At 37.6% G+C, this 10,102-nt stretch overlaps 1 long non-coding RNA gene across 1 annotated transcript in view; it reads left to right on the top strand.

The window, feature by feature from the left end:
• The first annotated feature begins 2,086 nt into the window (after positions 1 to 2,086).
• The window catches only part of LOC144960643 (uncharacterized), a 25,114-nt gene continuing 17,098 nt past the window's right edge, over positions 2,087 to 10,102 (top strand). Inside the window, exon 1 of the long non-coding RNA XR_013642900.1 lies at positions 2,087 to 2,427. This is a non-coding gene — a long non-coding RNA (uncharacterized LOC144960643). The remainder of the gene's footprint in view (positions 2,428 to 10,102) is intronic.

A 10,102-nucleotide genomic window follows, 5' to 3' on the forward strand; every position in this document is an offset into this window, starting at 1 on the left:
CCTTCTTCTTCTTCTTCTTCTTCTTTTCTTCTTTTCTTCTTCTTCTCTTTCTTCTTCTTCTTCTTCTTCTTCTTCTTCTTCTTCTTCTTCTTCTTCTTCTTCTTCCTCCTCTACTTCTTTTTCTTCTCCTTCACCCCTCCATTTCCCCCTCTTCTTCGTCTGTAAACGAGTTTTCCATTTTTTTGATGAATAAAATATATATTGTTATATTATTATTGTCCCCACTACATTGTACTGCTACCGTTACCGCTGCTTCTACTGCAATCAAACCAGTAAGGACAGTCGATCTTTTTACCACAACCTCCAACGACTACTGCAATCAAACCAGTAAGGACAGTCAATCGTTTTACCACAACCTCCAACGACTACTTCAATCAAACCAGTAAGGACAGTGGATCTTTTTACCACAACCTCCAACAATGTCAATGTCGATGAATTTCTGAGGGATGACAAAATATTAGTTGTGTCTTGATTGATTCAAGGGCATCGCTTATCATCATTGTCAAGGATTACAAATGAATGAATGAACAGCTGGAAATCGACCGGATCGTGGTTTGTTTATTTTTGAGAGAGGAAGGACAATGGCAAGGGCACTAACCACAATAATATTTTATAAAACAAAGACAATGCAAATAATGGATTACATCCCTTGAATCATAATATTAATAATACCAAAATATCACAATCATAAATAACTACAAAGGTGCGTTTATGTGGTCTAGTGGTATGACACTCACTTTCAGATGGGAAGGTCCTGGGTTCGAGCCTCGCTCGGCGTATAGATGAGTTCTTGGAAAATAATCTTTACTCACATTCGAGTACTCAGGTATAAAATTAATACCTGACCGTTAACAGCGTTGTCGCTGTCGGAAAAAGAGTATATTATTGCCTAACAGGCGTCATGCTTAGTTCTTTATGTCACGTATTGCTGTTGGTCAAGGACCCTTTATAAAGCGCTTTGAGCAATTTTCGTGGATATTGCAATATATAAAAGCTCAACTTTTTCAAAGATTATATTATTTAGAATATCATCATCTTCATCTTTGCCTTTTTCACCCTGGTTCAGGGCCATAGACAAGCAGTTTCCATCCTTCTCTATCCTGGGCTAACTTTTTTATCTCGCTCCAGGTCTTACCACTTCCTTGTATATCAGCTTCTTTAATTCTTCTCCACGTTCCTCGTGGCCTTCCCCTTGATATATATATATATATATATATATATATATATATATATATATATATATATATATATATATATATATGCACGTTATTTAAATTCTATTCCAAACTCAGGTCAAACGTTTTTAATCCCGTCAAATTTTCAACGCCCAAATCTAAGGAGTTGTCTTTGCCACTGATCGCACTGTGCATGAAATAGATGCCCCAACTTCAAAGTCGATTTTCTCAAAAGTAAGTTTATATACTTTTTCTTATCTACGCCAACCGTTCATATCTCTGGTTCATTAAATTCTCTTTGTTTATGTAACCCCCCCCCCCCCCCCCCCCAAACAAAACTTTAAAAAACCAACAATCGAAAAACCCTACTTATTACCGTTTCGAGAGGATATGACATGTAATATTTTCAAGAAAACATAATATGTATGTTTACAAGTATAAATGAGAGACAGTGTGTGTCTGTGTGTGTGTGTGTGAGAGAGAGAGAGAGAGAGAGAGAGAGAGGGAGAGAGAGAGAGAGAGAGAGAGAGACAGACACAGAGAGAGAGAGAGAGAGTAATGACCTGCAGATTTAAACTCGTGAATGTCACCGATTACATCAAAAGCTCTTTAAAGTTGGAAAAAATTTGAAACTGAAAGTTGAAAAGAAAAAATTCAATAGTTTTTCCTCTTCTACAAACTTTTATTTCAAGTATTCAATCTTCCCTGCGCATAACGGGACTCGAACCAGGAACCGACAGGTGGGGAAGTCATACCAGAAGAGCACAAGCTGTGCGGCTATGTGGTATGACACTTGCCTTCAGATCGGAAGGTCCTGAGTTCGAGCGTAGCCATCGTGATACTTAGCCCGCTTGTGGGTTTCATCCCAGATGGTTACGTCACCCCACGAGGTCCAGATATCTCTGCCTACTTGGAATGGAATTCAATTTGTTTCTCATGTTAGTTTCAGTTGCAATCTTTTTATCGTTAGTTTTCATCGAATGTGCTCTGTTGTTTACGATTATACAACATTGGATTATCTTTTGTGTTATACTTAGTTCCACATGACATATTGGTTGTATGGAAAGCTTTTCATCCAGTTAGAGGGATGACGACGAGGAACGAATAATGTGTGTGCTGTAGTTTTTATCTACTCGAGGAGATGTTATTGGGGACGATTCTTGTGTTTATCTTTTCATTATACATGCGTCCATTTGATATCATATTATTGTATTGAATTATTCTATATTGGAAATATTTACCAATAAAGAAGGTAAGCTTTCTTCTTAAACACATTTTGGGAAATCTTCCGAAAACTCCTCATGCTAAGGGAAACAACTCAAATGTTCCCTCAACTAACCATAAGATAAAATACAACCTAGTACCTTTAACTGACCTTAATATGAAAACCCAACACCCTAGGACCTTTACTATAGTCCGTTCCACAATCCGAGGCCACGCGTTGACGTGAATATATTCACAACCTGATGGATTTGATAGAAAATTGGCTCGAACACTAGAATTGTGACATGAAGCCGAATTTTTTGCATTGGTTACAGTATCATACTTTAGAATTTTTCTTCTTTACGGTGTATAATAAAACGAAGGGTCTGGGATAAGTGAACATTTTGATGTTTTACAATACGATGTTATACACAGTGAATTCTGTTGTGATAACGATCATAGAACTCGCCCACAGGGTTGACCAGGGGTTTCCATTTCACGAGATTGCCATCTTGAGTTCAAAATGACACTGCAAAGTGTACACACTCGACACAAACAATTGTGACAATTTATTTTTTGAAAGCTTCCCGTTGTGAATTCTACATTCATAAAATCTGATTAATTATGGATTAAACATGCACAGTTGTCACAGAGGAAAAGCTACAAGTATTTTTCCAGAGAGGCGAAGCGCGGAATTCTTTTTTAAGGCATGCGGAATATAGCAGTATGGCTCACAACCAGGAACTCAGAGGGGAGAGGTCAAATTAATAAATGTTTATGTCATCTTAATTTGTATCTCTTGTACTGTATTTGAAAACTGCGGTTCCTTTGACAGGTTATACTGTACAAAAATTACATGAAATCTGGCGTTAAAGAAGTTTACTTCAGTGATATTTCACGTGAATACATTCAAAGCGCCGCCCCCCCCCTCCACCCCTCCAGCGAACTTAATTCAAGAGTGGCGAACACGTAGCGTAATCGATGGGTGACCAGTGGGATTTCGTGACATGTCTTGTCCGACCTTTATGAGATGACTTGCTCAACAGTTGGTCGGCTTTTCTGTCTTTATGAAAGGCATTTCTCCTCGTCCTGTCAGAGACGGGCGTAAAAATTCGAAGACCCCCCCCCCTGTTTTTTAACATTTATGTCTTTGTCCGAAAAATGTATAAGCACCTAACGGGCTGCTTGTGTCGTCCAATGTATTATTTGGCCATTGCCGAAGAGATGATATTGTATAAATGCCGCCTGTTTTCAATGCTGTGAAGTACTAGATAATTGCTATCTATAATTAAACTATTTCAAACAACCCAAAATTATCTGCTAAGCTACGCAATTGAATGAAACTTTGTTGTGATTATTTCTACACGGGATAGAGAATCAAAACAACATTACTATTATTAGACTGTTAGTCTCTATATATATATATATATATATATATATATATATATATATATATATATATATATATATATATATATATATATATATATCAGTTTTATTACCATCCTATAGCTTCATACTTAGTTGTGTTGGAATTTAAAAAAAATCATTCAACAAAGCAGATTCTGGAAATCTTGCAAGTTTATCTACATTACTTATATAAATAGTCAATAGTGTAATCTTTGAACATGTTGCTATCACACTACGGCCTTCATCTTCTTTATAATTAAAGAATCCTAATCTAGTCAATTGGACTTCTTTTTCTTAAATTAGATTTCTTTTATCATAGTTCTCTTTTTTAGTTTATAGCTAGACAGTTTGATAACTAACTTCATACCTTCGCCTCGAATAGTCTCTCCCTGCCATGACTCAACATAGAGCCACTCAACTGTCTGGTCGCCAATCGATTCCCCCCCTCTCTCTCTTTTTTTCTTCAAATTTAACCAATTCTTTTATAACTACCAACTGTGAGCAAAACATAATTTGAAAAATGCCCATGCCAGGCCAAGTAGTAATCCCTACAGACAACACTAACTTTTCACTTTTATCCTCCCGTATTCATAAACCACGCTGCTCCCGGTTTATAATCCTTGCAGTCGACCCTAAATTGTGTAAACACCCTTGCATACAGCAATAATGTCCCATAATTAATACCAGAAGTCATCCTCACAGTAGTGTCCAAATTAGTATCTGACAATGCAATCCCTATAGTTATAATGTCCGAAATATTTCTTGACAATAAAATCCCTTATAGCCATAATGTAAAGATTAGTTCCTGACACTAAAATCCTTTATAGCCATAATGTTCAACATCATACGGTCCATTATCTATCAAGTCAACAGGTAAGATGAAGACCAACCTTCTTATATTCCTCCCTCACCTAAAGTGAAATTTTGCTAAAAATTTCAATTTTCAAAAAAAAAAATATATATATATTGAGCTTTTATATAGCGCAATATCCACTTAACGTGCTCAAAGCGCTTTAAAAGGGATCCCAGGTCAACAGCAACATTTAACATGTAGGACGAGGCATGACGCCTGTTAGGCGATATTACAATTTTTCGGACAAAGACAACGCTGTTAACGGCCAGTTACTCATTTTACACCTGAGTACGGTGAGAGAATGTGAGTAAAGAGTCTTTTCCACGGACTCAACTATGCGTCGAGCGAGGCTCGAACTCAGGACCTTACGATCCGAAAGCGAGTGTCATACCACTAGACCACATAGCCGCATATATTTAAAAAAATACATTATTGATATCCCATCACCTTAATTCATTGGTAATAATTCCTTAACCTAAATTATACATGTAATAAGAAAATCAAATGGTAACATTCTTAATCTTACCATAACAAAAATTTCTCCAATAATTTGCTTGGTGAAAAATAATTCTATATAATATTTTATCCATCAATAAGATAATATTAATTATCTTTTATCGTCACCAGCATACATTTTATCATGCATTACAATGATATTCTTCTTCTTCCAGTGTCATCTCATGGGTTGAGGTCGACTTGAAATGACACGCCAATCTTCCCTGTTGACGGCTTGCTGACTGCATTCGGCTGCCGACAATCCTGTCCATGTCCTCACATCATCTATCCAATATCCAAGTTCTTGCTGGCCTGCCTCTTCCTCTTTTCCCCTCAACTCTACCCTCAAGAATGTCCTTGTTGACAGTTTGATGGCGTCTTAGGTGTCCAAAATACCTTAGTTTTCTTGTTTTTATTACTTTCATTAAGGTCGGTCTGATATCAAGGATGTCACAGACTTCTTGATTTGTTTTCTTTTCTTTCCAATTGATTTTTCCAAGGCGAAGGAAAGTCAACATTTCAAAAGCCTCAATTTTTTTCTCTATTTGTTTGTTTAATGTCCATGTTTCTGAGCCGTAGAGAAGTGCTGAGTGGACATAACATTTGGGTATTCTTATTCTCGTTTTCAGAAAGACCTCAGACTCATGCAAACATTATACTACACCCAGCAGGCATCTATCAAAATCGGAAACTCTACAGGAAATTCCATTCCTATTAAGAAAGGAGTCCGTCAAGGGTGTGTTGCCTCACCAGATCTGTTTAATCTATACCAAGAAACAATCATGAGGGGCATAAATAATATGGAGGGAATAAAAGTGGGAGGTCACAACATAAATAATATAAGATACGCAGACGATACGGTACTCATTGCAACATCAGAAATCCAACTTCAAAAGATTGTTGACAAAGTGGTAGTAGATAGTGAAGCCAAGGGAATGGAAGTGAATGTCACCAAAACGGAATGCATGGTAATACAGAAAAACCCCGAAAACAACAACACCTGCAATATAACGATTCACGGCGAGCAACTTACCAACGTAGAAAGTTTTAAATACCTAGGTTCAATAGTGACAACAGATGGAAGATGTAACCGAGACATACGAGCAAGAATAACTCAAGCCAAACAGGCCTTCATGGACCTGGGAAACATTTTGAAAAACAAACAGATGTCGTTCGGGATTAGATTCCGAGTCTTGAAGTGCTACGTGTAGCCAATCTTGTTATACGGATGCGAAAGCTGGACTACAAATGCAGAAACACAAAAGAACATTGAAGCTTTTGAAATGTGGTGCTTGAGAAGGATGCAGAGAATATCGTATACTGCACACAAAACGAACGAAGAAGTGCTAAAACAAACATACCAACAAAGGAAACTAATGCCCTTAATAGTGGATCGACAACTATCCTTTTTCGGACACATAGTAAGGAAAGATAAGAATGAATACCTGGCAAGTTGTGGAAAAATACCTGGTAAACGCGCCCGGGGGAGACAAAGAAAAACACTCATAGACCAACTGAAGGGCTTCACCAACCTAACAATCCAAGAGCTGTTTGAAAAAGCAAGAGGCAGGGAGGAATGGAGAGAGATAATTCATGCAGTATCCGAAGCCTGGACCAGGCATGGAACCTAGAAGAAGAAGAATTCTCGTTTTCATCTACGTTTGTTGCGAAGTTAAAATGTTATTCAGTTGGCTGAACCTCGCCTTAGCTGTTTTTCACTTCCAGCTCATTCTTTCCGTTGTTTGTCATTGTCTGTCCAAGATATGTAAAAGAATTTACTTGTTCGATGTTTTGATTATTAATTTGGACTCTTGCGATTTTTTTCAGGCTTCTTTGACATGACCATTACCTTCGTCTTTTGAACATTCATCTCTGGACCCTTTGCTGTACTGTTCAGGTTTACTTGATTTACAAGGATCTGTAGATTTGTCTCGTTCGATGCCAACAATACTGTATCATCTGCATATCTCAGATTATTTATCCTCCTACCTCCAATAACAATACCTGGAATGTGCTCGGTTTTACGGAAGATAAACTCTGTGTACAGGTTAAATAGATATGGAGAGAGGATACATACTTGACGAACTCCTCTATTAATTGATATTATGATGTCTATAATTAACACCTCATTCATCATAATAATATTAATTACTGGAGTCAATTCTATAACCCTCTGCAGTCGAATTCGAGATCAATTGTCTCATTAGACGTTAAGTTATCAACTAACATATATGCTGACTCCATTATCAATAAATGGTTTAACAACAATAATCTTAATTTGCACAACGTCCTAGTCACAGTTTGTAGACACCTCTCTGCCAGGTCATCTTCCTCAGCATCCTGTCCAGAATTGCACGGTTCACATGCACACCGTTTATTAAAGAATTCACAAAACCTTTCGTAGTATCAGCAACAAACAGTCATCTAGGCAGCATTGTGATCATGGGTATCTCACCATCAAGCAGACGTCTCAGACATCATTGTGAGTATGAGTATCTCACCATCAAGCAGACATCTCAGACGACATTGTGAGCATGGATATCTCACCATCAAGCAAATAATCTCAGACGACATTGTGAGCATGGGTATTTCACAACCAAGCAGACATCTCAGACAATATTGTGAGCATGGGGATCTCACCACCAAGCAGACATCTCAGACAATGTTGTGAGCATGGGTATCTCATCATCAAGCAGACATCTCAGACATCAATGTGAGCATGGGTATCTCACCACCAAGCAGACATCTCAGACGACATTGTGAGCATAGGTATCTCACCACCAAGCAGACATCTCAGACAATATTGTGAGCATGGGTATCTCACCACCAAGCAGACATCTCAGACGACATTGTGAGCATGGGTATCTCACCATCAAGCAGACATCTCAGACGACATTGTGAGCATGGGTATCTCACCACCAAGCAGACATCTCAGACGACATTGTGAGCATGGGTATCTCACCACCAAGCAGACATCTCAGACAATATTGTGAGCATGGGTATCTCACAATCAAGCAGATATATCAGACGACATTATGAGCTTGGGTATCTCACCACCAAGCAGACATCTCAGACGACATTGTGAGCATGGGTATCTCACCACCAAGCAGACACATAGAAACATACACATACACACAACTGTTGTTTTTTAACGGCCTGAAATCTATTCCTTCAAATATAAGTAGACTGTGATAGCCCTCACCCTTACTCGATTTCTAATCTTTAACCACATAATAGCCATTTTTTCTACAAATTTATTGCAAGTTAAATATTTTAATGGTTTTTCGGTCGTTTACGTTCGCTATTTTATATAAATATATTTTCGCAGTCTGTAAACACCACATTAAAATTTTATGGTCCCTGTTTATGTTATTGATTTCCGTTGTGATACTGGCCTCACGTGAATAGAAAATATCCTAACCCCCCCCCCCCTCCCGTCCCCCTAACTTTTAATCACATCACCTGGTCGTGAAGCACAGATAATTTCATCTCATGACAAACTTCTCCACAACGTATTCAAGTGGGCGCCTTCCTGTCGCTTCCCTTTCGGTTGAATGATTCGATGGATGGATAGATGGATAGATGGATGGATTGATGAATCATAGGGTGGATAAACATATCGATGAATGGATGGATGAATGGATTGATGGATGGGATAAATAGATGGATTGATGGATGGGATAAATAGATGGATGTATGTATGGATGGATGAATGAATGGATGGATGGATGGATGCAATAATGGATGGACGGGATAAATAGATGGATGGATGGATGAATGGATGGATTGCATAAATAGATAGATGGATGGGTGGATGGGATAAATAGATGGATGGGTGGATGGATGGATGGGAGAAATAGATGGATGGATGGATGGATGGATGGATGGATAGAATAGATAAATGGATGGGTGGCATAAATAAATGGATGGATGAATGGATGGATGGATGAATGAATGGATGGGTGGATGAATGATTGATGTATTTGGATAAATAGATGGATGGATGGGTGGAATAAATAGATGGATGGATGAATGAGATTAATAGATGGATGGATTAATGGATGAAAGGATGGGTGGAATAAATAGATGGATGGATGGATGGCACAGATAGATGGATGGATGAATGAATGGATGGATGAATGGAAGGATGGATGGATGGATGGATTAATGTATGGAAGGATGGGCGGAATAAATAGATGGATGGATGGATGGGACAGATAGATGTATTGATGAATGGATGGATGGATGAGTGGATGAACGGATGGAATAAATGGATGGATGGATGAATGGATGGGATAAATAGATGAATGGATGAATTTGTGGATGGATGGGATAAATAAATGGGATGGAGTGATGAATAGATAGATGGGACAAATAGATGGATGGATTGGATAAATAGATGGATGGATCAATGGATGAATAGAAGGATGAATATGATAAATAGATGGATGGGTGGATGAATGGAATGAATGTGTGGATGGATGGATGGATAGGTGGATAGATGGTTGGATGGATGGACATATAAGTAGATAGATAAATAGATGGATGGAAATAATAGATGGATGGATATATATAATATATATATATATATATATATATATATATACATATATATAATAATAATAATAATAATAATAATAATAATACACATTTATATAGCGCTCATTCTCGTGTAAAACACAAGCTCTGGGCACTTTACAATATAAATATCAATTTTAAGTGTAAAAATAAAAAAATAAAATAATAACACACAATAACAATTCATAGTCAAATCAAGGATTCATATAGAGTCAAGAAAAACAAATACAGTAAAAATGTGTCTTGAGATTCTTTTTAAAAGTAGGTAAAGACTTGCACTCCCTCAGACCACGTGGTAGTTCATTCCAAATCTTGGGGCCGAAACAAGCAAACGATCTATCACCAAATTTTGTTCTTGATCTTTTTTCCGAAATTTTCGTTTGGTCAT

Source organism: Berghia stephanieae, chromosome 15 (genome assembly GCF_034508935.2).
Source record: "Berghia stephanieae isolate SIO BIC M18660-M18661 chromosome 15, UCSD_Bste_1.3, whole genome shotgun sequence".
NCBI classification, from domain to species: domain Eukaryota; kingdom Metazoa; phylum Mollusca; class Gastropoda; order Nudibranchia; family Aeolidiidae; genus Berghia; species Berghia stephanieae.